The following is a 27,562-nucleotide window of genomic DNA, read 5'->3' on the forward strand; positions in this document are numbered from 1 at the left end:
TTCCATTATCATATTCAGTCAGTTAGCAACTCCATTTTATTGTCATATTTAGGAATAACACCCTTATCAGCTTTATATTTTCCCATATAACAATTTCTAGTTGTCTGATTTTTTCCTAGTAAGTCTTTTGTCCCACCTCTATTCGTGCCTTCTCCCTTTTTTTTGTTTTGACATGTCCACCCTCTTCAATTTTCCCCAAGCCTCCATCAAAAAGTTATTTTATATTTCCCTTTGTTGGGGCGTAACCTTCTATTTGAATTTTCCTTATGCCACTGTCAACCTCCAAAACATCTTTTGTCTGCTTTTTATTCCCTTTTGTTGGGACAGATCCACCCTTTTACAATTTTTCCTAAACCACTGCCAAACCCTGGGGGGGTGTTTGTCTGATTTTTATTTCCCACCATTTCTACCCCTTCATTGTCTCTTCCCCTACTTCCTTCCCTTCTTCCTTAAATACCTGCTTCTTTGAATTCAGAATTCTATTTAGCCTTAATTTTAATGATTTATGCATATTTTTTATAATTTCACATAGTTCTTCAAATTCCCACCTTTCCATAATCTACAATCCCAAAGTTACAGTTAGTTATACAATTCTTATTTCAGAGTTCTGGTCTACCTTAAATTTATCTACTTCAGCTGCTATGGGGAAGGGCAACAGGAGCCATCTTGATCTTTTGTTCTTCCTTAATGTCAAGTTCCAAAATTGAAGTTAGTTATATCAATCTTATTTTGAAATTCTGGTCCACCTTAAATTTAGTTAATTCAACTACTGTGAAAATGGAAGAGAAGCTGGAGCCATCTTGATCTTTTGCAGACAAAAAAGAAAAAAAAAGACTTTTATACAGTTTTAACAAGCAAAGCAAAGCAGGGGAAGCAATGGCATCTTATTGGTACATTTTCTCTTATTTCCCTTGTCAATCTTGAAGACCATCCCACCCAAGGTAGAAGCTCCACATATCTCCCTGGTACTACTTGGTTCTAATAAACAGTTGAGGTCATCGGTCACTGAGATCATGGCCGGCTAATGCACATGTTTGTATGTAACTTTCCTCTCTTCCCACATCTGGTTCTGCTAATTAGGTGAGCTCATAGGTACCCGAGGTGCTACTGAGATAATGGCATTTTACTGCACATGTCTTTACATACCCTTTCCTCTCATTCCTACAAAGAAGGATTGGGTGAACTGGTTTAAAAAGTCAATTTTGATTGATTAAATGTTTCTATTTGCTATAAATGCATTTTAAAATGCATTTATAGCAAATAAATGCTGCGCTGGCTACCTGTTGATCTCCGGGTGCGCTTCAAGGTGCTACTCACCACCTTTAAAGCCCTCCATGGTAGTGGATCTGCGTACTTGAGAGACCGCCTCCTGCCAATTACCTCCCTGCGACCTATAAGATCACATAGATTGGGCCTCCTCCGAATACCATCCGCCAGTCAGTGCCGACTGGCAACTACACGGAGGAGGGCCTTTTCAGTAGCAGCTCCGACCCTCTGGAACGATCTCCCCGTGGAGATTCGTACCCTCACCACCATCCAGACCTTCCGCACAGCCCTCAAGACCTGGCTATCCCGTCAGGCCTGGGGATAAGATCACAATCTGTCCCCACCCGAATGAAGAATGAATGTTGAGTACTATTTTAACTCTTATGTATTGTTTTATGTTTATTGTTTATACCCCCCTCCCTATTTTATGTAAGCCGCCCTGAGTCCCCGCGGGGAAAAGGGCGGCCTATAAATATTAATAAAATACAAAAAAATACAAATACAAAATACTTAATGGAGAAAAATACATATGTCTACTATAGATCTTAATATATCTACAATTCTTCTCTATATTTTCATTCAAATAGAATATAGTGGATATTTCTTCATATTTTAATCTGACTACTTAACCTGATTACATATGAACTTGGAGTGTGACATTTACAAAAGTTTTTACTATTTATCAAGTGCCTAGGTTTATATTTCCCCTTGCACCAATATCTGCAGGTGATTAATAGCTTTCCATTTTAATTAGATTAGAATGCATAATGGAGATATTTCTTCATTTTTAATCTAACTACTTAACCTGATTACATATGAACTTGGAGTGTGACATTTACAAAAGTATACTGAAAGTATACTGTTTGAAATAATAATTAGTCAAATATTCAAATCCTGAGTATTGTGAATACCTTGAAAGAGCTTGTTTCTCTCTTTAGCCACAAAGATCTTTAAGAAGACTGTATTAATTTGCTTTATACATAAAACAGGAAAAATGGTGTCATTAGTGATGAAATATAGCATTTTGGAAAATAACCTGTTCTGCCACAGACATCTTGGCAAGACCCTGCAGTGATATTTTGCCATTAAAATCAAGATGTGGCTGTATGGCTTGAGATAAGAGAAGAGTTGGAAATACTTTTCCTCCATGTCAGTATATACTGTCGTTGTCTCTATTTCAATATTATTCTGCTCATAATGTGATATGAAATCTCAGTCAAATATTATAAAAACAATATTCAGTAGTGGTTACAACGGAGAGTGAATCAGTTCTTCAAGCAGGTTTAGAAAAATTATTTGCAGAAAGAAAAATAATAGGCCTTTGTCATTCTTATTTCTGTAATCACTACTCTATTACTGCTATTCCTAAGAGCTTTATCTTTTCAGCCCATAAGTGAAGATTAAGCAGCATGAAGACTAACTGTGATCTCCTCTGTGTACTTGCTGCTTAAAGGACACGGACAGGAAACAGGTCAGCTTTGGGACACAATGAAAGGAAACAAACACAGCAGAAAACCTTTTACTGATAACATGCAATCTGAGTTGGTGAAGAGATCTAGTCAGTCATCCAATTATTCAGGCCAAAGTCTATAAGCACACAGCTCACTCCAAATGAGGCAGTTAAGTGTTTGCAGAGGTGGCCACCCGTACCTGATTGGTCAAGAAAGAAAGCCTTTCTCTTTTTGCCCCATAAACTGGCACTTTGTGCAAACTGTGCATTCTGCAAATATTCTATATTCACAAGCTTGCTATTTTTCAGTTTAGGATGCCTTTGCTAGGGGATTAAGAAGAACATGGTGGGGTTGTCCACCAATACATGCTGCAGATATAATAGGAATTGATTGGGATAATCATTCTTTCCAGATGGAATTTGGCTATAAACCCTAAACCATAACTCTATATGCTTTAACTAGATTGCTAGGCCCAAACCTACAGGGGTAGATAAGAGGTTTTATTGCAGAGTTAGAATGAAGCCACATGGTTGTCTTCTGCAGTGTGAGGGTATAACTACCAAGGGTCTTGACATTCATCTCACCCTGCAATCTCTTCCAATTTTTAACAAAGATTAATCTATGTGAGGAAAGGGATGCAGTGGCTCAGTGGCTGAGCTTGTCGATCAGAAAGGTTGGCAGGTCAACAGTTCGAATCCCAAGTGCTGCGTAAGGGAGGGAGCTCCTGTTGCTTGTCCCAGCTTCTGTTTTTCATTGTTGAATAGCTTCTGTTGAGTCTCTGCTCCTGGTTCATCTGCTACAATCATAAATTACTGAAATAACCTTGGCTGCCGTTGCTCATTTTTATTGAGATATGTTTTCTTTTTTGTTTCGATGTTAAATTTTCTTTTGGGTGTTATTATATTGCTGCCCACAATCCTTTGTGGTTTATGTTAAATGTTAAATAGATATGACTGAAATTATTACCTTAATTTCTTTCTTTATGAGCAACTGTAATTAAATTATTGGTTTTACTATTTATCAAGTGCCTAGGTTTATATTTCCCCTTGCACCAATATCTGCAGGTGATTAATAGCTTTCCATTTTAATTAGAATGCTTAGATTAGAATGCATAATCAAGAGCTATTTAGCTACATGACTTAGGGGGAAACTGAACCTTGGTCACCTAAATCCTTACTCAAAGTTGCAACTACTGTTTCTTAACTTAGGTACCATCAGAATGGGTGGATTTCAACTCAGAGAATTTCAGGAGCTCAAGTCCTCAAATCTCAACTTCATCTGGGCTGGACTAGGTTATTCTAACTACTACACCAAATCATTTGCAGTTGGTGTTTTCCCTACTATTCCAGAACTTAATACAATGTATTATTTGGACTTCTCTTGTCTTATTTTTTTAAGAGAAGTTTTCACACCCAGATTGGCAATGGAATTTTAAAATAAAAGTCCAACTTTGTTATTTTACCTCATACTATAAAGCCAGAAAAATGCATTTGGAGCCACCCTTTCAGTAAGAAAGATATATTTAAATGAATCTCTATTACATAGAAATATAATTAGACGTATTCATTTTACCAATCTGTGCTTTCTGATATCTTGAAAATTTTCATACAACATCAGCAATCTAAACACTTTGGCTCTTTTGCTTTGATTTCCATTTTAAAGTGGATTCTAATAATTTTTGTTGATGCTAATTATGCAAATGTTTAGCTTTTTATAAATTCAAAACATTGACTAAGATGAATAAGAGATATAATTTACTTAAGATCGTGACCTGAAGTTTGAAGGAAGCTCATTATGTCTTTTTCGTAACCATCTTAATAGAATAATTCTGTAAATATATTTAGGGATTAAGCATTGTATGATTTTCACCTTTTAAATCAGTTCCGGGATTAATATTCTTTCTTGTTAAAATTTAATAAAAAGTTCATTGAAATTGCTTTTTGTGTAATCATCCTAAAAGAGGATTGAGAGCAATTAATTCTGAATAAATTTTATAGACCTTTTTTAGTTGAATTACAACACCATCAGAACATCTATGATTCTTAGATCCAACAATCAAGCTATAAAATAATGAGCTACAATACCACAGGAATCAATATTTTAAAAAGTTTTGTCATCATTTGAAAATTATATCTTATTTCAACATGTGTTCAACTTTAATGGTTGCTCCTTTGGATTACCAAATTTGTACTGCTGAACTGTCTGAAAATATTGGATTTTTAGCTTCATGGACTGTAGAATTTATTTTCCAAGCATCGGTAGAGTAGAACTAAGCCATGATTCTACTTTATACAATGTTGCCTGCCAGTTTTAGATCATGAACATGACTAGGTAATAACAGATGGGGGGGAAAATTCCGACAGAGAGCTACATTAATTTGGGGAAAAAAATTGCATTTGTAAAATACATAGAGGGTAAAGATTTGTTTAAAATTGACAAAAGAAATCTGCCTTTCAAGTAGCTTAGCAAGAGAAAGGAGGACAGAGAACTAAAAAGAGGTTTTGGCATTAAGCTTAGTAGCCAAATGCTTTTTTTTTTTTTTACATAATGCTTAAACAAAAATACAGATGACACATTTGGAATAAGTTGGCCCTGTAGCTTACCACTCCCATATCAGCAAATTCCATCTTTTCTGTTCCCAACCTTGATCACTTGGGACAAATATGAAGGTGGGTTTAATCATTTTCACTGACCATGAATAGAAACCTTATTTTATTTAATACTTTCCCCCCACCAGCCTCCTTTTGACATTCACATTTTGTTATTAAATTTGATGGGAGCTTTGTGTTCAAAGTTCCAAGTCTCTGCTTAAGTATATTATGAGTGAGAGGCTTTGGTTGCCACAATTTTGCAAATTCAGAAATGTTAGGTCTTTCTTTAATCTTTCTATGTTTGATTGAACATTTCTTTGGATGAGCAAACTGCCTCATAACCCTTCCTGTTGGTTATGTTCCAACTGAAATAGACATACACAGCTTATTGTAAGCCAATTCTTATTAAAGGTTCAACCTTTTCTTCATTCTGCCCTGTTTGTTCCAAGTATGCAGCCACAATAAAAGGTATTCTGAACATACGGGGCATATATGTTAATCAGCAGCAACTAACTATCTGTAATCAGCTTCCATAATTTGCTGCAAAGAATAAATGCTTTCATATTACGGCTGTGACTTCTGAATTAAATTTCTTTTAAAATATATTATTTCCAATAGGATTACATAATATGGCACAGAAGTTCTTTTTAATTTTCTCTTTCTCTTATTTCTTCTTTTTCTTTTATACCAGTTTAATCAAGCATGGGAAGTTAATTGAACTTTTATCACATTGGGGAAAAATTAAACAAGCCTTGAATTCCCCAGTTTAGAGACAAATATACCTAACTTTATTGGTACTTCCTGTTGCTACGAACAGTTCTCTTGGTTCTGTATAAAATTTGCAACAGGTTAGACACAGAAACTTGGCTACCATGTATGCCCATGTGGAAAAGTAATGCAGGTTGACCCATAGAAATAAGAGAGTCCCTTGGGCTTTCATATTAAGATTGTACAAAGGTTTATTCCTTTTTCAAAGTATCTGCTGATCAAAATATGAAATGTTAACTTCTCAGCCTGATAAAATGCAATATGCATCTCTGCAGAAGGATGCCACTTTTTACTAAAGTAAAGTAAAGCAACTTGAAGCAAAACTAAAGAACTGAAAAATTACAAAATAATAAAGGAGCAATAGAATCATAACAGATCCATTGTCCAGGCCCATCAACTTTGGATAGAGATATAAAATCTGATTAAGCTTCCATACAAATTCCCCAAAAGTCATTAGTTTCAAACAGAGAGGAAGAAATAATTTCCTACTGGCAGTGTTTTGAATTAGAGCACTTCCTTTTATTTTCTTACCATAGTTCGTGTACTTCGGTCTCCTTTATCATGAAAACAACATCTTCCTAGATCTTTCTTCAGGCTGAATGGAAACATGTTGACAATTGTAAATGTGACCTAACATAAACTCTTCATTTAATCAAAAAATACCGGTAAGATTTTATTGCAGAGGAGGTTATTCCGATTTTCTAAAAGGGCTTGGGTAGAATAAAAGAATGTAATGAAAAAATGAATTTAGGAATATTTTCTAAGACTTAGATATATTATTGAATGACAATATAATATCTAATAATGAGAAAGAACAAAAAAAGACATGACATTGTTTTACGTTACAGGAACAGTCTTTTCTAAAACCCCAAGCAAAAAATAAATAAATTGATACCTGAGACAGTAAGCAAGAGAAAATAAACATTTCTAATTTAACAAGATTTTGAAACAACGTTACAATTTTACCCTATTTGGGGCAGGGGTGGGGGTGGGGAGATAAAAATTGAACATAAAAGGTAAAATCAAGGTTATAAGAATCAAAGGGTAGCTGTGGCTTTGAACAGGTTTGAGCCTGATCTCTTGATTTTTCATGTCTATCCTTTCCTGTGGTTTATAGAGGAGCTGTGGGTTTTGGAAAGGATTATGAGATGCCTAGAGTGTTGCTGGAGGAAGATGAGGGATGACTCTGATTGGACAAAACTTAGAGCTACCATTAAGACCTATCTCAGGGCAGTAGGAGCAATAGAACAACATTATTTCTCTGCCTTTATTGCAACTGCAGCATCATCCAGAAGTCCTGTTCAGGGTCATCCTGTCCCTCCTGGGACAGGGGTGCTCTGATGTAATCTTCAGGATCATGTAGAGAAATTTGTTCAACACCTGACAAAGATGCTTGCATAAGTTCCTAGTTTGAACCTGTGCATAGCTCTGGTCCATGTCAGATGCCAGGGGAAAGGTCTTACTTAATTATCTGGGAACAGTTTGATCCTGTTGGACCTGTGGGATTTGGATGGGGTACAACATGCTTTGATTTAACCCCGGCAAGACTGAATGACTTTGAGTACCTGGAGCTTTAAGATCTGGGAGTTTAATATCTTTAGTTTTGGATAAGGTTGCACTACCCCAGACAGACGTGGGGTTCTCGTGGACTTGCAACTCCTACTCAAAGAGCAAGTGGCAGTCCAGCTAGGCAAGCCTTTGCACAACTCCAGCTTGCATGCCAGTTGCATCCTTTCTTGGATACAGGGTCCCTGTATTTAGTCATTCAATCCCTGGTCATCTCACATCTGGACTATTGCAATGTGCTCTACATGGGGCTACCCTTGAAGAGTATTTGGAAGCTACAATTGGTGGAGAATGTGACAGTATAGGACGTTTTAGATCTCTAGGGTGGCCCATGTTACACTGCTGTTCCTTGAGGTGCATTGGCTGCCAGTTTGCTTCCGGGTGCAATTCAAGATGTTGGCTGTCACTTTTAAAGTTTTTCATGTCATAGGTCCAGGTTATCTCAAGAACCATTGAGCTTCATTGAGTTGAGTAGAGACTGCATGCTGCAGACTCCATCAATCAAGGATTTTTGGCTGACAGGGTCCAGGAGAAGATCTGTTTATGCTTTCAAACATTGTTCCCCCTGAAGTGAGATCTGCACCCACCCTTTTGACCTTTCACAAGAACCTGAAAACCTGACTCTGTGGATATATTTAAATTTCTAAAACTGTAAAGAATCTCAATCCACACTGCTTGTTAAAGAGGATTTGATCTAGAGTAACTACATTATTTTTTTTAATAAAAAGTTGTTCCTAACTGACCTTGACTGATTCTGGAAAGTAAATAGAATTGCTCCTGGTTAATAACTAGAAAGGAACTACTGCAAATTCCCAAAAATATATAGAGACTCCTTTCCTTCCTTCCTTCCTTCCTTCCTTCCTTCCTTCCTCCCTCCCTCCCTCCCTCCCTCCTTCCCTCCCTCCCTCCTTCCGTCCCTCCCTCCTTTCCTTCCTTCCTTGGAAGAAGGTCCATGAATTCTGCTGGGCTCCCTTTTCAGTAAGTACGTATTAAACTGAACATCTCAATCCACCCACTTAATGCTTAATGGTGTTACATTTCCCATTCTGGAGTTGCCCATTTTGCTCTCTGACTGGCAGCTTTGTTATATATGCTATATAAAAATTGCGGCTTCACAGTTGTGTTATATAATGAAATTCCAGAATTACCACTCTCCTCAGTGGTAATGTAACTTTCACTCAGAATAGCCAATGTTCATTGTGTTGTATTTCCTTTTCCAAGGTTATACATTACAGGAAATTAGAACTTGGCTGCATCTTTCTGACTTCTGCATGTGTCAGCTTTATTTACATATACTATAGCTATCGCTGCCATGCAATTTTAATCACTGTTTAAATGAGACAGAGAACAGAAACATTATTGAAGTATTCAGATAGATTATAATTTCATATAAATAAATCACTTGCAAATTTATATGGTAGAAATGCTTACTATATCCTGATTTATAACAAAAAGATGTAAGCTAAGATTTTTTTTTAAATTGAGTCTTGAATAGAAGAATTGCACATATAATATTTTTATATGTTAAAACATTTAAAACTAACTCAAAATGTTTCAAGAAATGCTGCCATATTATAGCAATAGCAATAGCAGTTAGACTTATATACCGCTTCATAGGGCTTTCAGCCCTTTCTAAGCGGTTTACAGAGATAGCATATTGCCCCCACAGTCTGGGTCCTCATTTCACCCACCTCGGAAGGATGGAAGGTTGAGTCAACCTTGAGCCAGTGAGATTTGAACCGCTGAACTGCAGATAACAGTCAGCTGAAGTGGCCTGCAACCACTGCGCCACCTCGGCTTTATAACAATATAAAGAAACAAGCAAAGTTATTACGGATAATCCTTTCTTTGATGAAGTGGCACAAGGAAAATAAGTGTAACATTCTTGCTTTGTTCACATTTATATTTTCTGAATGTTATCTTAATAATGTATTTACTCCAACTATTTTACTTCTTCTATTATAAAATGTGAATCAGTTCTAAATCTTAGGCCATAGTAATAGCTTTGAGATTTTAAAAAAAGTACCACGCTTTCCTATACTGTTAAATTTTTTAGAAAAGCTATGCTTTTCTTAAAGAATTGATATCACCATTTCAAGTTTTTGTTTATCAGTTGATTTCAATTGCTGGTCCACCTCCTTCAAATATCTTGGAGTAGTTAAGTAACACAATGATGTCACAGAGATCAGTTCATATTCCTTGAATCATTATTATTACATGTGTTCATGTCTCCTTTAAAATGACACAAATGTTCTCAGATTTTTGAGAAGAGAAAGCTTGTCTAATTCATTATTCACTGAAATAAATAAATTAAAAACCATATAAAAATAAATGATATTCCTAAAGGAGCATAATTATAATAAGGCATTTGTACTTGATTTAATCAAAATTTGGAATTTGTTAAGATAATAGTTTAAACTAAGAGCTAACATTTAGAGCAGTTACCATTCCAAGGTTTATAATCCATTCCACATCAGCTTTGTATTTTCTGGATCAAACCCAACTCATATATTTTATGAAACTAATTTTTCTCATGAGAAAGGAAAAATAATGTTGTACATTCTGCACTTATTTTCAGGGATACATATATCCCATTACATAATGTAGAGAAATAGGGGGGAAATGTAAATCTGTCAAAATAAAACAATAATAGAAATCCAGATCAGGTATTCATCACATTGCTGTTTTTAATCTCACACATGAAGAAATACTTATACCTTCATATAACAGGCACAGCACAACAATATACAATACCATGAAAAAGTCCTCATAAAAAAGGCATTTGAGGAGAATATAGTTTTGGGCTTAAGAGTGGTAGATCTATTTAAATCCGTAGGACATAATTTAGTCCCGGTTAATATGTATTGTTAATTTCAATAAATCTGTTCCAAACCACTTATTTCAAAGGGTTATTTATTTATTTCTTTATTTATTTGGTTATTTCATAGCTTAAACTTTGCTGAATAAAGTTGACTTTCATTCTGGTTGGAAATTTTGGAAACTGCAATCCCAATAGAACTTACGAGAAAGGGAAAATGCAAACTAAATCAAGGAAAACTGATAAAATGTTTATTTGGTTTTTTTAGGTGAGAACTTATTTTAATAGATTAAAAGAATTGGAAAGGACATTGTAGGTCATCTAGTCCAAATCACCACACCCAGTCCAAGCAGGAGACCCTACACCATTTTTTTTATAGCAATAATAATAGCAATAACAGTAGACTTATATACCGCTTCATAGGGCTTTCAGCCCTCTCTAAGCGGTTTACAGAGTCAGCATATTGCCCCCAACAACAATCCGGGTCCTCATTTTACCCACCTTGGAAGGATGGAAGGCTGAGTCAACCCTGAGCCGATGAGATTTGAACCGCTGAACTGCTGATCTAGCAGTCAGCCTGCAGTGCTGCATTTAACCACTGCGCCACCTTGGCTCTTTCTGACAGATGGCAGTCCAGTCTCTTCTTGAAACCTTCCAGTGATGAAGCTCCAGTGGTGGGATACAGCCGGTTCGCACCTATTCGGGAGAACCGGTTGGTAACTTTCTAAGTAGTTCAGGGAACCGGTTGTTGGAAGAAATCTCCTTTTGTTTTTTTCCACTTTACAGGGCTAATCCTGTAAGGAAGCCAGGAAGGAAACATTCTAGTGTTGTTTCTAGCCTAATCTTTATTGACCTGCTTACAGAAACTGCCTCTCCGGTTAATCCTTATTGCATTATAACAGCTAAGGCAAGCACCGATTGATGTGAGTGATGCTGAGTTGGCTACACCCACCAAGTCACATGACCACCGAGCCATGCCTACCCAGCTGGTCATTAGGGCAGAGAACTGGTTGTTATATTACTTGAATCCCACCACTGTGAAGCTCCCACAACTTCTGGAGGCAAGCTGTTCCATGGATTGATTGCTCTCACTGTCAGAAAAGTTCTCATTGTTTCCAGGTTGAACCTCTCCTTGTTCAGTTTCCATCCATTATTCCTTGTCTAGCCTTTAGGGGCCTTGGAAAATAGCTTGGCCCCCTTCCTCTCTGTGGCAGCTCCTCAAATATTTAAGATGTAAGTGCTGAATTTCAACCAGTTTCTGATTTTGTTCTCTTTTCCATGCAGGCACACAACTTAACCACCGTAAGGTGGCAATATTTGAAGCAATTCATATTGGAATTGGTACAGAAATTACATAAAATATATGGAATACAGAAGCAAGAATAACTGAAAAGAAATAAATCAAATCAACCAAATACATTCATCTCAATGTTTAGGTCACACAGTAGTTTGGATTTTGTTGCTTTATACGGTGTATACAATATAAAGCTAGCCACATATTGCTATTACAGAAACATCAGTGATATTCGGTAAAAATATTAAATACTAGAGAATATTAAATATTACAGAATAGGATATAAATCAATAGATGTTATATCTACAAAGTTCCAAAAATACTGAGCTGGTGACCATAGAAACTAAAAATAAGCAAATAAGCAGTTTCTTAACATAAAAGAAAGCACTTTCTTAACATAAAACACTTTCCAACTATTCATGTCATTATCTCATGTGACTGGGCTTCAGCTCATTAAAAACAACTCCTTTTAGTCCAAGAAATTTGTTGAGAGTCCTTTTGCAAATAGTTGAACATATAAAACCAGCTCATTTTAAAGGTGTATGGATAGTAGACTTTGGACAATAATTGGGAAGAGGAGCTTCATGACAGACATCTCCAGTTTTAAGAAACCTTTTTTAAAAAAAATCTCAGCATTGAAAAGACCAAAAGGTTTATGCCGGAGTTTTTATGTATTTTGTTCTGTAAAATGTTGGGAAACAGTGTTACTGATTTTCAGCAATTACTGTGGTAGGGGTCTCTCGGAGCTTAGGATGCTCCATCCTTATTCAAAAATCGAACAGCACTCTAGTGTTTTGAATATCTTTTTTTTTATTCCTTGTTTGTTTGGTTTTTTGGCAAATAAAGTAATTTGAGTACTCATTATACTAAATTGTCAGTTGGATCTTATTTTTTTATTACGAGCAAAACAAATAGGTCAAGAAGCATTGTCCTCACTTATTCGCTACATCATTACAGGGCCAACTGCACTGACTATCTAACAATATCAGATACCCAGCGAATGTGTTTCCTATGTTTGTCTCAGAATGAAATCTGTGTTTTCATTAAAGATGTTCCTGTAGCTCACAATAGGGGAAGCCATGGGTGAACAATCTTTTCAGCTCTGGTGAATGCATATAATGATGGGCTGGAAAGGGGTGGGGGGAGGTAGTAAACACATAGGGACACATAGAAGCTCTAAAAACATCTTTGCAACCTCAGGGCTGCTGAAATTAGGATAATTGGGAATGATGTTAGGGGAGGAAATTTAAAGCCATCAACATCTTCTTCTCTTGTATGTCTTTCATGGTTTGAGAAGGACAGCTGTTGTTGATTTTTCTCAAAACCATGAACCATAGTCAAAATCTCTAAGTTGTATTCTGATAGGGCTCAAAAGCTACCATACATATATGTGTGTGTGTGTGTGTGTGTGTGTGTGTGTGTGTGTGTGTGTATGTATGTATGTATATATGTATGTATGTATGTAGCATTTGTAGTGATAAATAAATAAAGGGAGACTAGTATAGATCTATTTCAAGCTATTTAGCTCTCATCAGCTAGCCATACTCTTACTGGGATTTGAGCCTGTGCTGTATTACATATTAGGCAGTTGTGTTAGCCACTAAGCCACAGGTTCTCCTCCTTTATCAGCTGAGCCATGGAAATAGATATGTATTTTGTGTCACAACCCCTGGTATGCCCAAATATGGGAGGAAGCATACTGCTTCCTTTCTCTGTCTATTGGCTCATCCCATGTATGTATGTATGTATGTATGTATGTATGTATGTATGTATGTATGTGTGTCTGTGTGTCCCAGCATAACTCTGGAATGCCTCCAGCAATTTCAACCAAACTTTGTACACAGATGACTTACTCTCTGGAGAAAAATACTGGGGGGGGGGGGAGTGTTGTTGTTCTGTTAAGATACAGCCTGTTGTGCATTAAAATGGCTTCAATTGTACAGTGCAGTAGAGTTGCCATGGTAACGGCTTCACAGTACTCCACAAGGGGGCTCCCTTTGGTAAGGGGGAAAATCCAACATTAGAAATTATGTTTGGTCTGGACATTTTCCCCTATAAATAAATAGCCAGGCAGCCTCGGCTTATCAGCTAGTCTTATAATAAAAAAGGGAAATTTCTTAAGGACTCTTCCTGCCATGTAGCACCAGCTTAGTTCAAATTACAATATATTATTCACATAGTATGTGAATGAAGCCTGACATTTAAAAAGGAATAATCACAGCTTTCAACATTAATAATATAGGAAGGGTAAAATGTTCATTTATAAAAGACCGTGAGCTGGCCACCTTAGAGAAAGCAATAGCATGGACCGACAATAAACAGATACGTGGCCCGACAAAACCGCGCTCGTCAAAATAGCGGCGACAAAACCGCCTCGCTAAAACCGCGATGTCATCACTGCGACATCATCACCGCAGCAACAACAGCGCGGCAACAGAAGGGCGCTTTAAAACAGCGCGGCGACAGAAAGCCGATTTAAATTAAGGTAAGTGTTAGGATTAGGTTTAGGGGTTAGGTTTAGGGTTAGGTTTAGGGTTAGGTTTAGGGTTAGGTTTAGGGTTAGGTTTAGGGTTAGGTTTAGGGTTAGGTTTAGGGTTAGGTTTAGGGTTAGGTTTAGGGTTAGGTTTAGGGTTAGGTTTAGGGTTAGGTTTAGGGTTAGGTTTAGGGTTAGGTTTAGGGTTAGGTTTAGGGTTAGGTTTAGGGTTAGGGTTAGGGTTAGGGTGCTGAGTGCTTGAGAAGGCGCGGATTTGCCCTCCGTGGTTATGTCGTCGCACTAGGGTCGCCTTTTTCCTTAGTGCTTCGGACGGCGTGGATTTGCCCTCCGCGCTTATGTCGGCGCGGATAAGGGCTTCGCGGTTTTGTCGGTGAACCAACAGATATACATGAAGAAAGAGGAGGGGGGGTGTTAATACTTTTAATGTGTAAAATGCTTTTTTAAAATAAGAAAAATAAATGCAAATGGTTCTTTTTATGTGCCTTTAGAGAAGGGCTCTATTATCTATTACATCTGCAATATTGCAATGCTCATCTTAAGCATTTTTTAACTTGATTTTCTGAGAAAATACGCATGGCGGCTGCTATCCTATTCATGCATATTTCAGATTATGTCCAGCTGAATTATGATGTGATTTTCATCCAAATGAATTTGCCTAGCTACACTTTTAACTGAAAATAAGTCTCACTGAAGTATTTCAAAATAGAAAATAAATGAATCTGTGTTGTGCTGTGTCTGTTTTATTCAGGAAACAATAAATATTCTGTTGTAAAATGAATTATGCAATAAGGAATAAAAACAAAAAGTCAATGAAATCACTTCCCATGCATTTGAAAGAATTTTAAAAGAAACAGCTACTTTACAGCTGAAATAAACTGACAGCTCAGACATTAAAGTTACCAGTATTAGAAACCTCATATTGATCCTGTGTGATTAAAAAAACCCACAATTGTGCTCTTATACATAATACATTACACTTACAGCAGTCTGCAAAATTTGATAAGTGTTTAGTAAAATATAAAGTAAATGTATTTATAAAATGTACTTAAAATGGAGTGATGCTGAAGTCTTATGTGAAACTAGGAATGAATAAATCATGTAAGGCAGGTGACTTCATAATCTGCTCTTAATTCTAATGATTTCTTTCCAATATCCTGGATTTCTTAAAGAAATGTAAGTAATGCTGGGCTTATTTCTGAAATAAGAGAATTACTAAACATAGTTATTTACATAGTGCAATTGGTTTAGTGTAATTAATTCAAAATAAAAGCATTATAATTAGTGTAATATAAAAGTGAAAGCAAAAACTCTTTTTGGCCCTTTGGCATCAAGAAATATAAAACTTGTAAACAGTGAAATATTCCCAAAAGTTTCTAATAAGATCTTCAAATCAAATTTTAGCCCAATTGACAGACAATAAACATAACAGAAAGCCAGGATAAAAAAAACCCATTAATGATTATAATTAATTAATAATCTTACCCAATATCAAATAAGTGAAGCAGTTTGCAGGAGAAATCTCAGTTTAAATGTATTTTAGAATATATATAAAAAAATTAACAAATATTTTGCAATGGAAACTTTGAAAATTTGCCACATTCTTACTGCTCTTCTCTTAAGTAACCACATGCTAGTTACACCCATTGGCCAGATCCTTCACTGGCTTACTGCTGACATTCACGCTGATTGAAACAAGTGCCAATAATAACAGCATAATTCTAAGGGAGAACACAGGAGGAAGTACTTCACATTAGATACACATGGAGTATTGTTACAATAATCATATTGGGAAACATTATGAGATCATGAATCTACATTTCTTTGAAATTAATGAGGATGAAGTTTGTCCTATGTGTAGGAGCCCCACTGACTTTAATTATACTTCCTATGCAATCCTAAATTATCACCTTTCTCTTTGTATTTCTCTATATAAAAATAAGCATATGCATATAACAAGCACATACGTGTATTTGTAAGTGTGCTTATGTGTTCATGAATTTATTCCACTGCTTTATTCAAAATAACTCAACTTTCAACATTCATTTCAGAATTAATTTAGGGATTATATTTATTTCCCATTATCTCTGCTTACACTTTTCATAAGTTTTGCCATTTTTGATTTTCCCATCTTTGCAATTCAGCAGACAGAGATCCAAATCCAACACAATATATATTGGGAAATTCAGAATTCGGGAATCGAACTGTGACGAAATAGAGACAATAATTCAAAAAGTTTACTTGAAATTTACTTGATAGAAAGATTCCTGACTCCCATTCTAATCATGTGGAGAAAGAGGTGACTGACCTCCGTGATTGATTTCCCAAGTCTCAACAGCACATTATCCCTTGCTGAATTTAAATCAGCAATGCTTAGGCCATAGGAAGAGACGTCATGGTATATGGCAGTTATGGCAAACCTTTTCGGTACCGAGTGCTTAAACTGGAGCGCATGCACATGCCAGGGGCCCCAGAAACTCAAAGACCAGCTAGCCAGTGTGCATTTGCATGCCAGCCATCTGGCCTTCTGGTTTCAGCACGTGCATCCATGCCAGCCAGCTGGTCTTTGTGTGCACCAGAGCCCCCAGAAATCCGAAGACTAGCTGGCTGGTGTGCATGCGCACCCAGTTACCTGGTTCTTTAGGTTACCTGAAGACTAGATGGCCAGCATGCGCATCAGTGGTGGGTTTCAATTTTTTTTAGAACCTATTTTGTAGGTGTGGCCTGTTTTGTGGGAGTGGCTTGGAAATCATGTGACTGGGTGGGAGTGGTCAACTTGATGTCACTCACCAGGAGATGTTATGGATTGGGTAAAATGTGGTGAAGCTCACTTAACAACGTTCTTGCTTAGCAACCAAAATTTGGGGCTCAATTGTAGTCATAAGTCAAGGACTATCTCTGCCTTCCTCTGCATGGCAGCCTTGTCCTAGTAAACTATTTCTCCTTTCTGGCAATTTTCCTCTCTGTTAGAGGCACCAAAATAATCCAGACAATATAAGGTTTCCTGCTGCAGCAGGAAGTTGGACTAGATGACCTCCCAGTAACCTTCTAGCCCTAAATTGCTGTGCTGGTTTTCTTTCTTTTTGGGGTGTGGCCATGCCACTGTGGAATGGGTAGACAAAAGTACAGCAAATTTATGGCACCAGTACGCCCGCAGTGGTGTGCATGCATGGAAATCACAAGAGCAGCTGGTGATGGCGCATGCCCAGAGAGAGAGCTCTGTATGCCACTCTGGTATGCATGCTATAGAGTCACCATCATGGGTATATATGGCATGAACTTGGGGGAACGGGCAATGAGATGAAACCTAGAGAACAGTCAAATAAAAGGAAGCCTAGCCAGCAACAGTAATGTCAACAGGACAAGAGACCAAGAACGCTCTCCTGTTTGGGAGCTGAAAAGGTTGGTTGGAGAGAAGAACTTTTAGTCTTGCAAGATTCTGTTAAACCTTACAATAAAGTAGAATTTACTGATCTGATCATGTTTCTTTTCTGGTCTACTTTGTAAGGCTGACGTCTCGCAGCGTTCCATGCGCTGTCAGTGTTTAGTCATGCTGGCCACATGACCACAGAGACGTCTTTGGACAGTGCTGGCTCTTCGGCTTTGAAATGGAAATGAGCACCACCCCCTAGAGTCGGAAATGACTAGCACATTATGTGTGAGAGGGAACCTTTACAGTTATATTAAAGACAAAGAATTATATACACTGTATGATTTACTTTCTTGTTCTATTTCCAAATGTATTTAAGAGTGTTTTCTTTTCTTTAAGCAAGCTTGTCATTCCTTTACATAATTGTTTGGTTTAAAAAGGTGTCATTACACTGAAACTCAGGAGAAAGAACATTTAGAATCACCGCAAAACAAACACAGTTTTATGAGTTTAATGACAGGCAGGTCAGGAATTGCTCCCCAATCTTACACACTTTTCAGCTCACTGATGACTTAATCCAAAGTGTTTTCTTATCTTGAAAGTTGCATCGTGGCGGTGATTAATTGATGTGAATGATGGAATCATTCCGCACTGGAAATTATTTTTTTCCATCTTTCCAGTAATAGTACGTAGCACAAACACGGATGTATCCTGTCCAAAACGAAATGCAAGTTGATTGTCAAAGCATTCTTTCAATGTTTGGAAAGAATAGTAGTTGTGATCCCCCAATATCCCTGTTCATACTATTTCCCAAGAGCCTTATATCCACACAGTCTATAACAGTATAAATAAGAAGTTTACCATTCTTCTTTTTTAGAGGCGAATCATAGATTTGCCGGCATCTTTTATTCCTCCTGCTCGGCGGTACTCTACGTTCAGGATTTTTGCAGGATACTCTTTTGTGCCTTGCCATGTTGCCTGATCTTTCAAGATTTTAGGAGCAGAGACATGATTACCTGGCCTCTTTAGTCAACCTGCCTACTCAGGTGTTTTGAGAGTTTCTGAAGCATGAGTATCTCAGGTCCCTCTTTTATAAAATCTATAATACTATGACACTATTACTGTGGCCCTTTGTTTGATACAACATGACCATATATAGCAACTGCCAGCTATTAGCGGGGGGGGGGGGGCATTTTCTTTCAACAAAATGAAATATCTTAAAATTTACAGACTAGTTCACTGACAATTATTAAAAAGCAACAAAATGGTCTTTCAGAGCTGAAGGATAAGGTAGAAGTTCAATGTTCTCTACACATTTGTGTTAGAAGTAAGACCCACTAATTTCAATGAAATTTGCTATCAGGTGCTCTACATGGGGCTGCCCTTGAAGAGCATCCGGCGACTTCAGCTAGTCCAGAACGCAGCCGCGCGAGTGATTGTGGGCGCACCTCGGTTCACCCACATAACACCTATCCTCCGCGAGCTGCGCTGGCTACCTGTTGATCTCCGGGTGCGCTTCAAGGTGCTACTTGTCACTCATAAAGCCCTTCATGGTAGTGGGTCTGCGTACTTGAGAGACCGCCTCCTGCCAATTACCTCCCTGCGACCAATTAGATCACATAGATTAGGCCTCCTCCGAGTTCCATCTGCCAGTCAGTGCTGACTGGCAACTACACAGAGGAGAGCCTTTTCAGTAGTAGCTCCGACCCTTTGGAACGATCTCCCCGTGGAGATTCGTACCCTCACCACCGTCCAGACCTTCCGCACAGCCCTTAAGACCTGGCTAGCCCGTCAGGCCTGGGGACAAAGATAACTGTCCCCACCCGAAAGATGAATGAATGTTGCTTACTATTTTACTTCTATGTATTGTTTGTGTCTATTGTCTGTATACCCCCCCTCTCATTTTATGTAAGCCGCCCTGAGTCCCCTCAGGGAAAAGGGCGGCCTATAAGTATTAATAAATACTCAAATACTCAAATACTTATAATCATAAAGAATGGTAGTTTCTACTTTTATTTATCCAGACTTTTTTCTATTTTGTTTTAACAAGGAGAGTAGTGGTTATTTAAATAAAAACAAACTATATCAATGCCTCAGTTGTCCAAATGAGAAACAACTGCTCCCTTTTTTTTAGTTTTACTACATTAGCAACTTTTACTCCTACTCTTAAGTCATGGTGAACTTTAAAATCTGAAATGCAGGAAGTGTAGTTGTTCAACCTATACTTCGCAAATTTTAGCTTTATTTATGTTTAGTTTAGTTCTCTTTAGTTATGCTTGATATAACATAAACGTGAGCCAGCCTTTTCTGAAATATTACTTTTGACTCATATTCAATTCTTATTTATCATTTTTCCAATGTATAAAAACAAATTACAGCAAAGTTTAAAACTACAGACTTCTGAATCTAAATAAAAACAAAAACCCACAGAAAAAAATACAGAACGCAATTCTTCAGGTGTCTATAGACGTAAACTGTAAATTTAAATAATTTTGAAACATTTTTCAATAGAACAAGTAAGCTTTAGAAGTGCTAACCGTCCATATCCACATTAAGAAAATAGAAGTTGAATAGCCCATATTCTTGCAATGCATGAAATTTTTGGGAAAAATAATTAGATTTCTGTCCTTTATCCCATTATTCAGAAGGGAGGGAAAAGGGGGGGAAGCATTTGCCTGCAGGTTTTTAATTAACATTATCTCAACCTGTTAATTTTTCATGCTAATAGGAATCAAACTGTCATCCAAATATCTTCCGAATAAATTTCAACTTTTAATAGGAAGAAAACAACAGAATTTTGCCTGAAAGAAGTATCGAAGTCTTACTAACATATTAGAGGATCCAATAATAACTTTTATTTATTTTAATTATGGGACTCTCCTGGAATATGTTCAGAATAACAGTTATAAGGGACAAAGGAGGTCATCTAGTCTAACCCCCTGCTCAAGCAGGAGACCTTATGCCAGGGGTGTCAAACTTGCATCATCAGAGTGGCATCATGTAACATATTGGGACTTTCCCCTCTTTGCTAAACCGGGTATGAGTGTGGCCAGCACATGATGCATCCGGCCCATGGGCTGCAAGGTTAACAGCCCTTCCCTATACCATTCCAGACAACTGACTGTCTAGTCTCTTCTTAAAAGCTTCCAGTAATTGAACACTCACAACTTCTGAAGGCAAACTGTTCCACTGGTTTATTGTTTTCACTGTTAGGAAATTTCTCCTTTGTTGCGTCCTCCTGACGCAGCCAGCAGCCAAGCCACACCCCGCCGCATCCTGATTGGTCCAGGTGCAGCTGGCTGCCGGCAGGAGATTTGCTCACCTCCTATTGGTCGCTTGAGTCCTGAATACTGTTGCTATTAAAGCCTGTTAATAAAGCATTCTGAAAGTTACCTCACGCCTCGTCTCGTACATAAAATCCTTAATTCCAGGTTGCTTCTCTTCTTAATTAATTTCCATCCATTATTTCTTGCCTTGCTTATGTGCTAGTCATTCCTGATTCTAGGGGAGGTGCTCATCTCTGTTTCAAAGCTGAAGAGCCAGCACTGTCCAAAGACGTCTCCATGGTCATGTGGCCGGCATGACTAAATGCCAAAGGCGCATGGAACACTGTTATCTTCACACCAAATATGGTCCCTATTTTTCTACTTGCATTTTTACATGCTTTCGAACTGCTAGGTTGGCAGAAGCTGGGACTAATAATGGGAGCTCACTCCATTATGTGGCGCGAGGGATTCGAATTGCTGAACTGCCAACCTTTCTGATCGACAATCTCAGTATCTTAGCCACTGAGCTACCTCATCCCAAACATCCTTCTGTTCATGCAGCCTAAAATTGCATTGGGGTTTTTGGCTGCTGCTACACACTGCTGGCTCAAATTTAAGTGGTTGTGCAGTAGGATTCCAGGATCCATCTCACAGATACTGCTATAGAGCTAGGTTTCACCTAACATATATAGCTGCACATTTTCCTCCTTGCCTACTTTTCTCTACATTGAATTTCATTTTGTTAGATAAGGCCCGGTGTTCACATCAGTCGAGATCCATCTGGATCTTGAGCCTGTCCTCTGGGATGTTGTCTATTCCTGCCAGTTCACTATCACCTGCCAATTTAATGAGTTTCCCTTCTATTCTGAATCATTTATGTAGATATTGAAGAGTACTGGGCCTAAAACAGAATCGTGGGTACCCCACTGTTTACCTCCCTCCATGTTGGTGTAGTTCCATTGAGGACTGCACCTTGAGTGTGGTTTGTCAGGCAGTTATATATCCATCCATCTGGTGGTGATGCTGTATATTCCACATTTTCTTTTAGCTTACCAAGAAATAAGTTGTGGTCTACTTTGTAAAATGCCTTACTGAAGTCCAAGTATATTATGTCCACTAAATTTCACTGACCCATTAATTTAGTGGACTATATGAGTATACTGTTCTAAAATATTCATTTCAACCACATTTTCCCCATGCACTCATGGGAGATTTCAATCACGCATTTATATTAATATTGATTTAACAATTGAAATTATTAAATAAAAATACATTTCTCTAGGAATCATTTCATGTATTTAAAAGAAGTCATATAATAAGCACCTTTATTTAAAAAAATTGCCCTAGATTCCTTATTTCATATTCAATCTGAAAATAACTTTTATACTATATATATATATATATATATATATATATATATATATAATTTTACAATGAGTATTGCTGAGTCATATTACTTCCATTCTATGTATTCTTAGAATTCTAATAGTTTTCAATTAATGTTTCAAATTGATAGATATATTGCAATTAATTTCCCCAGATTATTCCTTACTTGAGTCATATTATAACTTCCTTTTTTTTCTATTCTGTAAAAGCATTATTAAAATCCCACTGAATTAAATTTTTGAACCCGCTTCATGCAAACTAGCACCCTTTTAACTGGTTCACTAATTTTTACGTCACAAAGATATTTTGCCATGATTTGAAAAATATTTTGCTTATAGCATCTCCATAATCTTTGATGAACATAGGCTAGTTAAGGCTTGTATTATCACTCCTTGTAAATTATTGGGGATCATAACCTTTTTTTTCTATCTTTCAAATATTTGGAGTTTGACTCCCATCATATTTAGACATACAGTATGTACCTAGATTGAGGGCAATAGCTGTCCAAGGCAAAGCAATAGTATCACTTTGAGTAAAGCTCTCCTAATCACACATTTTATAATTTCTAAAATGCAGCAGTTCCCATTCCAATGTCTTTTCTTCTACTATTATAGCTTTAAAGAGCCATGGTGGCACAGTGGTTAGACTGCAGTACTGCAGGCTACTTCTGCTGACTGCTGGTTGCCAGCAGTTAGGCAGTTCGAATCCCACAGGCTCAAGGTTGACTCAGCCTTTCATCCTTCTGAGGTCGGTAAAATGAGGACCCAGATTGTTATGGGGCAATATGCTGACTTTGTAAACCACTCAGAGAGGGCTGTAAAGCATTATGAAGCGGTATATAAGTCTAAGTGCTATTGCTTAGTGCTATCAAAGCTTCTATGTGTGGCAAATAAAAGAAGCAGAGAATTAAGCCACTTGCTCCGCATGAGATTCCACATGTTCTAAAAAAAGCAAACAATCATTTGTGTCTCTCTAAAAGAGTTTGGATCTAATGTACCCCCAAATTGTCATATTTGTCATATTTCAAACTATGATCAAGAGTTTTTTCCCCAACAGTATATTTTACAGAGACACGAAAAGCAGTCCAAGTGATGCTCAAAAGGTTTATTGTTCAGCATGAATGGTTGCAGAAACTTGGTGGGTCAGATATCACAATCCTCATCTCCTGACATGTTGCTTTGGGGATTGAAGTTGTCCTGTTTCACGAGCTGAAGATGGCTAGGCTGAGAAGGAGCTCCTCCGGTAATGAGACTGCCGCACACCTTTATTAAAATGATCAAAAAGGTTGGCACAAACATATATAAATGTATGAACAAATGTAAATAGAGAAGAAGAATTACCATTTTACAACTTGTAAAAGCAATACATAAAAGCTGCTGTATCTTTAAACTCGGCACAAGAAGGCTCTTAAACTCGCCATTAATTGAAAATAGTGGGAATTAAGTCGTAAGAAATATATTTCATTAATTTCAAAGTAAAATAATAGGTCTAGTACTGCCTAATCACCTTTTCACGATAAAGAGTTTCCTGCATGATTATTCAATAATTGTACATTTGAAAGTATTTAGGTAATAAATTGTACTGGAAAATTGAAACCAAAAAGAAAGCAGCACAATGCTTTCCTTCTGTATAAGAATTTCTCTCCTTCTTTTCTCATTCGACATTTCTTAATCTTCCTTTCAAAAGTGTTAGTTATTTTTTAAAACCTTTTTTATACAGCCTCCTTTGTCTTCTACCAGTTCTTCTCCTTTGTTTTAATCGCCTACTGCGGTGCAGCCTCCTGTTTCTGCTGCTCTGGCACATGTACCGCGACATAGTTTACAATTTTCAGCCCAAGATAAGCCGGAAATTCAATGGGTCATCCTCAGATGGTGGTGTTATTCTGACTACGGAAATACACAAACAAACCACAACTAGACTTTTGTGTCAATTCGGTCAGTCTTTAGAAAATATGAATTACAATACATTATTATTCTTAAGATTATTGCTATGTAATAAGACATCATTGTACTATTGTACTCCTTTTTTTAAGCACTGCTTTCTACCTGTGTTGTTATTACAATGACTACTATGTTGCTGGGAGATGATTTGATCAATTTTCTTCGCTTTATTTTCCAGCAAAGAATTGTAGGCAACAGCTTTGAAACAACACAGATTTGCAGGTGATCTGATCATCTACTCATCCATCCAGAAACAAAACTTCAGCTATTTTTTAAAATGTTTTTTTAAATGCTGAATGTAAACAGCCATTTAAAAAGCCTTACCTGCCACTAGTTTTCTGCTCCAACTGCTGAACTGTTTTGTTAATAACTAAATAGCAGTATATAACTGCTACATTGATGACATCATAAAGATAAATTGTGACATAATTCATGCCAGTAATATGAAGTATAACTTCTCAATATTTTTGTCTTTTCTTTAAAAAAAATGATTTTTCCCCATTCTTCTTGATAAATTATATCATTCTAATTTAGTTATTTTCATATTTCAGCATTGCATCATTGTCTCAAGAATGATTGGATTGGATTGGATTTATTACATTTATATGCCGCCCTTTTCCCCGAAGGGGACTCAGGGCGGCTCACAATTCAAGTCAGGGAAGGGGGTACAGACAGGGGATAAAAAAGACGAACATAACAATACACAATTTAAAAGCACACAACAGCCATACCATTCGAGGAGGGGGGCAAAAGCTCTTTAGCCCCAGGCCTGTCGGAACAGCCAGGTTTTAAGGGCTTTGCGGAAGGCCTGGAGGATGGTGAGGGTTCGAATCTCCATGGGGAGATCATTCCAGAGGGTTGGAGCAGCCACAGAGAAGGCTCTCCTCCGGGTAGTCGCCAGTCGGCATTGGCCGGTGGATGGAATTCGGAGGAGGCCTAATCTGTGGGATCTAATCGGTCTATTGGAGGTAATTGGCAGCAGGCGGTCTTTCAAGTACCCAGGTCCAATACCATGAAGGGCTTTATAAGTGACGACTAGCGCCACCTCACTGAACTAAAAGCTGAACTTTATTAGAAGCCACGATACCCATATTTCCCTCCTTATTAAATATTGCAGTGCTTTTTGGCTGTAATTTGCAAACTTGAGTGCATTGCATTAATAAACATACAAACTTAGCAAAGCATGAGTAATAAGGGTTACCAGAGCCTCCTGATTTTTGTTTTTGAAAGACCTTAACTGCTACACAACTCAAAGCTGGGCAAAGTTTCTCAGTCACATCCTCTACTTGCCTGCCCAACAATTGTGGATCTACTCTCAGGATAGTATCATCTATCTAAGCTACAGGCAAAGACCTTTTGGGAATTGAGGATTTATCAACAAGCACTAGTTCCATACATCTCACAAGATCTCCACTGCTGCTTCTCTTGTGCCCAGAAGAGATGTAAAGCTAGATATCATAAGCATACTGGTAATATTTCACTTTAAAAGAGAGTGAGTTATTTGTGATTTCAAGTGGATTTTGAAAAAGACAGAGAAGATGGAGGCATCCTACAATGATATACCAAAAGATCCAACTTCTTCTCCCCAGAAATGCCCATTGAGGCCACTGCTCAGAAAGGAGTGGCATCTACGTAAAACAATGTCCACAACAGCCAACTCTGACATTTGGCTCAAAACAATATCAGTACTGATGTTAACAAATACCACTGAGAGTATAAAATAGATAAGAAGAACCACAGTTCCCATGTATATCTCACTGCTGGTCAACTACAAGAACAATCAATGTCATTTCTGTCCCATTTGCAAGAAGTGATTCACTATTTTTTCAAAAACTCTCAAGAGAGAGTTAGAAAAATTAGCAGAACTATTATTATTATTCACTTCTAGATCCAATAACTGATCCGTGACAATTGGCCTAGTTTCCATCCAATAATTCTCATTGATTAAGGTGTTGACTTGTATGTACTGGATGCTTATATCTGTACAAATTGGCATCAGGTAAAATGATTTGAGCCAGGAATGGCCACTGTTTTCTTTGGTTACTCCTGGTGTACTGGTGTACAGTCTGTAGCTTCAGTTTTGTGGGTATCCCTTAAAGACTTACTTAAGTATTAAACACCTAATACAATTACCTTCCAAAATTCTCCATATTTTATGTTATTCTACCTCAGAAATTGAAACTTTTGAGTTCTAATGTTTTTTTCTATTATACAACACTCCATCATTTTGTCTTTTGGTTGCTCATGGTTCCTAGCAATTTGAAAAGCCCATTGAAAACAATTTAACAAATGTACCTACTAGGATTTAACTGATGAGTGGAAATCCAATAAAGTTGCATAATGCTGGGGATATAATTGCACTTGAAGCATAAGACACTCCCTCAATTCCTTTGTAACTCATATGCCCAGTACAAATGTATTAACACATTTTTTTCAGTCACTAACCTGTAGCATTACGTACTGTTTTATAACAATTTTTGGTAAAATAGCTCTAGTTGAATTTGTAAGAATAAAATAAAGCAAACAAATTAATAGCATAAATGCAAGTACAAAAACATTAAAAATAAAATATTTAAAAGTAAAATTATAACTATAAAATTGTAAATAAACTACTCAGTGATTCAACTACAAATGAATATAGTACTACAATATAATAAGCAATTTAGCAATAAAATACTTTTACTATTAAAATGCTTGAGTTGACCCTGTTAATCCATTGATCAATTCATTGCAGTTACATGCTAGAAAGAAAATTTAATATCCATATAGATGATACAATAAAGTACATTACAGCCAACAATCTAAATATTTACCTTCTGCTTCTAACAGAAAGATCTTGCAGGCTGCTATACAAAAGGTTTGCTAGGGTCCTCTGATTTTATCCTTTTTATGTGCAAATTGTTATTCTACACAAGGATCCTCTTGAGCTATGAGAATTTTGTTTTCAGGAGGGACTTTGAGTATCCTAGGCAGTTGATAGTAGGAAGTAGGACCACTTTGTCCCACGTGGACTGTCTTTTCTTAGATGTAGAGGAGTTTACATTATGGTATTACATGAAGGGTTAAAGGAGGTTTAAATGAGTACTGTGTGGGACTTTGGAAGAGTAAGTTCATCAGATAACAGACTACTTGGGGGCTATACAGTCAACTTCCTGCTCCTGTCTGGATAAAAATCCTGCTCCAGCCTTCCTACACACTCATGTCTATACATCTGTGTCAACATGTCTCTTGCACAGGCACGTCCATTCCCAACAGCATCATAGGAGAAAGCCCAGATTGCAACAGTTCATACTCTGTTCTCTATTTCCACATCACCACAATGTTAGTTAATGTCTGTAGAACAAAACTTGTTTGA

At 37.2% G+C, this 27,562-nt stretch overlaps 1 long non-coding RNA gene across 1 annotated transcript; it reads right to left on the reverse strand.

The window, feature by feature from the left end:
• Window positions 1-23,359: 23,359 nt before the first annotated feature.
• LOC116513122 lies at window positions 23,360-24,566 on the reverse strand. The gene is made up of 3 exons (XR_004255965.1): window positions 24,532-24,566; window positions 23,974-24,153; window positions 23,360-23,529 (listed from the first exon to the last, which is right to left on the reverse strand). It is a non-coding gene; the product is annotated as an uncharacterized LOC116513122 (long non-coding RNA).
• Window positions 24,567-27,562: the final 2,996 nt, after the last annotated feature.

Source organism: Thamnophis elegans, chromosome 9, assembly GCF_009769535.1.
Source record: "Thamnophis elegans isolate rThaEle1 chromosome 9, rThaEle1.pri, whole genome shotgun sequence".
In the NCBI taxonomy this organism is placed as follows: domain Eukaryota; kingdom Metazoa; phylum Chordata; class Lepidosauria; order Squamata; family Colubridae; genus Thamnophis; species Thamnophis elegans.